This window comes from Jaculus jaculus, chromosome 16 (assembly GCF_020740685.1).
Source record: "Jaculus jaculus isolate mJacJac1 chromosome 16, mJacJac1.mat.Y.cur, whole genome shotgun sequence".
In the NCBI taxonomy this organism is placed as follows: Eukaryota; Metazoa; Chordata; class Mammalia; order Rodentia; family Dipodidae; genus Jaculus; species Jaculus jaculus.
Window position 1 is genome coordinate 39844516 of NC_059117.1, and position 7047 is coordinate 39851562.

The window sequence follows — 7047 nt, forward strand, 5'->3', positions numbered from 1 at the left end:
ACAGGCATGGGCCTCTGAGACAGAGAAACAATGCCAGACTGAGGAGAAGTAAGGCAGAGTGGTGGAGATTCTTGGGCCATGGGAAGGGAACATTTTGACAGCTGACAAAAGGGGGGGAAAGAACAGAAAACCCTGTAGTAGGAGCTCCAAGAAACAAGCTGAGAAAGGAAGCAATGTTGTGTCTTCTCTCTCTCTCTCTCTCTCCCACTCACTTGTACAGTGCAGACTAGCCTCAAACTCACCATGTAACTGAGGATTGTCTTGAACTCCTGACCCTCCTCCCTCAGCCTCAGCTCCCAAATGCTGGGATACAGGCATTCACCATCACTCCTGACTGATTTTGTTTCTCGAGACAGGGTTTAACTTTGTAGCGCAAAGTAGACTGGCACTTGTGACCATCCTGCCTCAGCTTCCAGAATGCTGGCATTACAAGTGTGCATCACCATATCTGGTTCTTTCTCTTTCTGCCACCTACTTTTTTTGTTTGTGAGATCATGGGCATTGTTTTAACTATAGGGTTTGAATTTCAGGGCATCATATGTTTTGCTTTTCGATTTTGATAATTTAATTAACATCTTAAAAGTTCAGTTTTCTCATCTGTAAAATGGGTAGGAGGATATGTCATGAAGTTATAAGGATTCCTTGAGGTCATATAAAATACACAGCACCAGTCGATGGCTTGTGGTAACTGCTTGAAAAAAATGTAGCAACACTCTTTTATTTTGTCTCTATATCTCTTCTCCTTCTTCTTATCCTCTTCCTCCTGCTTCTTCTCCTTTGTTGTGTTGTGTTTTGTTTTTCTTGAGGTAGGGTCTCACTCTAGCCCAGGCTGACCTGGAATTCACTATGTAATTTGAGGGTGGCCTCGAACTCATAGTGATCCTCCTACCTCTGCCTCCCAAGTGCTGGGATTAAAGACGTGTGCCACCACACCCAGCTATATTTCTGCTTTTTAACGGCCTTTCACAGCTGATATAACTCTGGTCCTTTGTTCTTCATTCTTCCTTTTCTATGGGTCAGAGATCTCTATAATACCTAGAGTAGGTAGGTGCTCAGGCCCAAGGGCTGAGGACCTTTTTGGTTATCTGAGTCCAAATGTCTGAATTTCCTGTTGCTCTAATGAAAAACTATTTTCAAAACAGGAAGTTTCTGGGTATCTGGAAATGAGAAAAGAGGGATGTCTGGCTCTTCCTGATCAGAGATTTTTCTATTCGGATTCCCCCTCAAGCAATAAGACAGAGGCCTAGGCAGCAGAACAGACTTCCGCTCAGCCTGGGCACAGGCACCATGGTGCTTGGGCTCTGGGGAGGTGGAGAGGGCGGGGAGGGCCGGCTTGCTCAGTTCAAGTTCAGCAAGTCTCAAGAGCAGAGATGAGTCTGAACTGTATACAACAGGGGAAATTAAAGTCTGTGCTAAAAGTGAAATGAATCAAAGCTCAAGTTTCAGCATTTGCTATCAACGCACGTCCTGTGAAGTGTTTTGAGGGGAATGACAAATTCATTACAGAAAGGAACCATCACTTTAAAAGGTGAAGTAGGCCTGGAGAGATGGCTCATCAGTTAAGGCACTTGCCTGCAAAGCCTAAGAACCCAGGTTTGTTTCCCCAGTACCCACATTAGCCAGATGCACAAGATTTGTTTGCAGTGGCTGGACGCCCTGCACGCCCATTCTCTTGCCCTCTCTCTTCCAAATAAATAAAGAAAAATAAAATACATTTTTTTAAACAAGGTAAATTGGGAGAAAAAGAATCAGAGGGAAGGGGAAGGAAACATCTTCTCAGGAGGAAGTAGTTCTCTTTCTCTCTCCTCCAAGAGATCACCTCACCTCTCGGTGAGCAGTCCAGAGAAAAGCCCTACATCTATAGCAAGCCACCTGGTAGTCATGCTCTGGGGGCTCTTGCTAGCCTGTTCCCCATGTTTCCCTCCTTGGAACTGTCTCTTCTCCCTCCTGAATCCCTATATGAACAACACTAGCGTCAGGCACTTCCCACCCATTAAAATAATGGCCATGTCCAAAAACACACCGTTAACCCTCTCTCTTCTAAAATGCACATGCCAGGCTAGAGAGATGGCTTAGTGGTAAAGGCACTTGCCTGCAAAGCCAAAGGACCAGGTTTGATTCCCCAGCACCAATGTAAAGCCAGATGTACAAGGTCGCACATGCATCTGGGGTTCATGTACAGAGACCCTAGTGTTCCCATTCTCTCTCTTTCTCAAATAAATAAAATGCACATGCCAATATGGCATTGCCAGCCAACTGGCAGCCAGTCTTGCCCTCCCACCATCTTCATTCTAGGCAAAATCATTCCTCCTCCTACTTCCTGCTTCAAATCCCAAGTCTAATCTATCACCAAATCCTGGTCATTGGACCTCCAGAATCTCTCTCCAGTTTCTGTCTTGAGGCTTTCATCTTTTCTCACCTGGATTTCTAACTTCAATTTCTGATCTCTTTTCTGGCCAATCCTTGTATCAAGGTTAGCTTTTTTTTTTTTAAAAAAGACACTTTCTCTTTTTAATAACTTTGGTAGCACCTGTTTGATCCCTTTGCTTCACACAATAAAAATCCAAATAAGGCTTTTCCTATCAGCTCAGTCTCCCTTAATAACCCTGTCCCTTGCAATTGCCCACAAACCTTTTTACCAACCCTATAATGCACCCACACCAGGCTACTGGCTACAATGTCATTCTTTTGCTGTGGTCACTTTCTATGAACTGCTTTCTCCTACTAGGTAGGCTCCACAATCCGATGTAAACTCACCATCCTTGGTCTTTAGATCTACCAGGGCACTTTTAAAGACACATTACCAGGACTGGCTTCTGTATCTGTCTCCCTGGACAAATGAGACCAAGTTTGCGAACTCCTGAAAGACTAACATTAGCTCTGACTCCGTCTGGTATGCCCAGCTGTTCACCAAATACTCAATAAATGCTAATAGATGTGGAGACAATCAGCTTTCAAACACAAAGGGGCCTAGCACCCACCAGGAAGTGTCGCCCTTTCCTGGAGAGAGCTATTCAGGCCCATGCAGTCTGACCCTATGAATCAGCCCATATGAGGTCAGAGCATGTTCCTTTCGCTTAAAAGACTGATTGAGAGGATGTGCGATCGAGAGCCAACGAAGGAGGGAGGCGTGACTCTTGATTCTCTGAATTCCACAGCCCACCATGGAAAAGAGAATCTTGTTCCCAATTCACAAACGTGGCCAATGAGTAGATCCTTTTTACAGCACTCTGGTTTGAGGGATACTTACAAGCGCTGCAATTAATCTTCAGGTGAACGCTATCGAGTTGGAAACCAACTCTGAAAAATTTTAAATTCAACATCTCACCTTAGCATCTTAGTTTTTCTTTCACCAGCTCTCCATCCTACCTGTCTTCCATCCCCTGCCCTGCCCCCACCCACCAGGCTTTAGTTGACTTCCTTAGCAGCAAGCATAGAAAAACTAAAGTGGCACCAAGAAATTCTCTCAGCCTCCATATTCAAATACCCTCTGGAAAAATATACATGATTTATAACAAAGCCTAAGCCACTGGGTACCTTAACTGTGAATCTAATGTAGCAATTGTTCCTCTAGATAGTTCCTTAATTTTATGTCAGTAATAAATACACCCTTTAATGGCTATAGTCTCTAATCATTTCCAAATGACTGATTTTCATTGCATTGCTACTATACATTTCCTTTATGTAAATAACTAAGTATTTCTAAATTACTTCCATTAGCATACAGAAAATCATTTATTGTATTTTTTAAATGGCTGAGGGAATTCTAGGCATATTGCTAAAACCCAACTTTTATAACTCTCTAAGCATATTTTGTTTGAAAATATAATATTTACATACAATAGAAACTTTATTAAAGCCCAACAAGCTTACATACATTTGTCCTTTATAAACAATTTAGTTTTTTATATGAGAAATCTTTTCATGCCAATTCCATATCAAAATTCTACGGTTTTGCATGTCTACAGAGCAGAGTTCATGAACTCCTGCTACCTTGTTAACCATCTACCAGGTTTCTAAAGGCTCAGCAGGGTTCCAGTTAGAAGGCTCCGCCACCAACATCAATAACAGGAGCCCTGACACTCAGAGGATGCTTCCATCGTACTCTCCAAGGACAGTTCCCCACTTTCAGAGGCTGTAGCTAGTGTTTGAAAGAGATCTATAGCTAGTGATTTTTTTAAAAACTATTTTATTTTTATTTATTTATTTGAGAGTGACAGACAGAGAAAGAGGCAGAGAGAGAGAATGGGCACGCCAGGGCCTTCAGCCACTGCCAACAAACTTCAGATACTTGTGCCCCCTTGTGCATCTGGCTAACATGGGTCCTGGGGAGCTGAGCCTTGAACCAGGGTCCTTAGGTGTCACAGGCAAGGGCTTAGCCACTAAGCCATCTCTCCAGCCCTAGCTAGTGATTTTTTAAAAATTAAAAACATACATTACTTCAGACTCTGTTTTAAAACAGTGGATGTTTTAAAAATTATATATATACTTCCTATGCTTCTTATTTTAAAGAGTGTTATCATTTATAAGGAACTCTGAGCTCAATTTTTTGTTTTATTTACAAGGAAGAATTTATGGATGAAATCATAAGTGTTTCTGGGGAGGAGGACGGGAAAATGCCTTGAATCCCTAATATAAAACTGAGCCTGTTGGACAAGTGATGATGCAAGCAATTCAGTCTATCTTGGACCCCACCCAGGTGACTGACCAATTCAAAGAAGAGCCACACATAAAACTGAGGGAATACAACTTAGTTTACAGAGATGTTGTAGAGGCTAATTCCAAAGCATTTTAAATTCTATGCAATTTTTTAAAACTAAAGAAAAAAAACTTTGTATGAGTTTTCACAAGAAAGAAAATACATGCCCTCCCCTTTTTTTTTTTTTCTTTTTTGAGGTAGGGTCTCACTCTGGCCCAGGCTGACCTGGAACTCACTATGTGTTCTCAGGGTGGTCTCGAACTCACAGCGATCTTCCTACCTCTGCCTCCCAAGTGGCAGGATTAAAGGCATGTGCCACTATACCTGGCTACATGCCCCTTTTAAAACAACTCACCCAATTCTCCTTTTTCTTTCTCTTCTCCATAAAAGTTGGGTGTTTTTTGTTTGTTTTTGTTTTTGATAGGTTGTTCAGATTTAGGCTTTTTTAAAAAGCCCCATAAGGGCAAAATCCAAATATTAAGACTCCCCTATTACTCCTCCTCTCTCTTCGTAGAGGCCCACATAGTAGAAAATATCTTATTTCTTATTTCTGCCTGAGGCAGGAAGACAGTATAATTCCTTCCCTGGCTCTGCTCTGGAGCTGAAGGAACGTAAGGGAGCTTGCTTCAGCCGGGCTTGCTCCATGGAGGAGTCGGCAGTGTGACTCTCCACATGCAAGATTTTCATTCCAGTCTCCTGGATCTTCAATTTTTAGAAAGCTAAATAGCCACATATTTGTAATTTTCAAATTCATTTTCCTTTCAGCTCATCGCCACTGTAGCAATTATTGCAAAGTAAACAATGACTTCTGTGGGATGTGGAGTCCTTGTTAACTCTTTGCAGTCAGGCTAAATAGTAAATTTAATTTGTGATCCTTTCAGAAAAAGCTAACCCAATAAGGCCCAAACAATGATTTCATAATAATCTCAATCTCATCTGCCCCCAACTTCAGGAAGCAGAGCCAGGGTAACCATGGCAATGTACACGAGGGAGCTAAATTGTCTCTTCTAAATTGTCATATATACAAATTCTGCCTTGGGGAAAGTGCTATATTACTGGCAATCCGAGGGCAAGCTATTTATATCTGAAGACATTTGGACTGACAAAAGAGTAAAAAAGGAGGGATGAATTAATGAGAATGTGTAGGAAGAATTCACCCAAGTCAGCAAGTTTCCTCCCATTACCTTCTTTGCATCTGCGCTTCACCACAGCCAGTGGCCACGGGCTAAACTGAAGCCTGTGTCCCTCCGTTGTTTGGCGTTTCCATATGTGCTGCAATATCTTCAGTGAGAGGAACCTAGTTTTATTCCTTTTTATTTAAAACTCACCTGTTCTTTCAACATCAATATTTGAACAGATAAAGTTGCTTTACTCAAGTATTATTGTTTGGTCAGTATTTTTAAAACATATTTTTCATAATGATAAACACACATATATATATGTATTTATCATATATATATATATATATGTGTGTGTGTGTGTGTGTGTGTGTGTGTGTGTGTATGCTGGGTATGGTGGCACACGCTTTTAATCCCAGCACTTGGGAGACAGAGGTAGGAGGATCGCTATGAGTATGAGGCCACCCTGAGACTACGGAATGAATTCCAGGTCAGCTTGAGCTAGAGTGAGACTCTACCTCAAAAAACTGAATATGTGTATTTTATACATAACCACTTTGTTGATGTGTGTGTGTGTGTGTGTATTATCTATGGTGTGTGTGTGTGTTACATGTGCATAGATGCACACTCCATGAGCACACGTGTGGAGGCCAGAAGACACTGGGTGTTTGAGGCAGTCTCTCGGTAACCTTAAAGCTCAATATGTCGTTATGCTTGCCACTGCTTTTGTCCACTGAGCTATCTCCCCAAGCCCTGTTTTTGTTTATAGCATTTCTATTTCTGAAATTATTTAAGCTGAAAGCTTCACTAAGACTTTTGGAACACTTTGTTTAACATATAGAATGCAACTGGTACACTACACAGTTTGTACAACGCATGGATGATTTAAAAGTTTCAGCTACAGGGTCTGGAGAAATGGCTTAGTGGTTAAGTGCTTGCCTGTGAAGCCTAAGGACCCTGGTTCAAGGCTCGACTCCCCAGTACCCACGTAAGCCAGATGCACAAGGTGGCACGTGTATCTGAAATTTATTTGCAGCGGCTGTAGGCCCCAGTGCACCCATTTTGTCTCACTCTCTCTTTTCTGTCTGTCACTCTCAAATAAATAAATAAATAAAAATAAACAAAAATTTTTTAAAAGTTTCAGCTGCAAATGGTACTCTAGTTACTGCTGTATGCTGCCTTTTTGCAATTTACTCAATAAATAATTCTTTTTAAAAAATGTAATCTTCC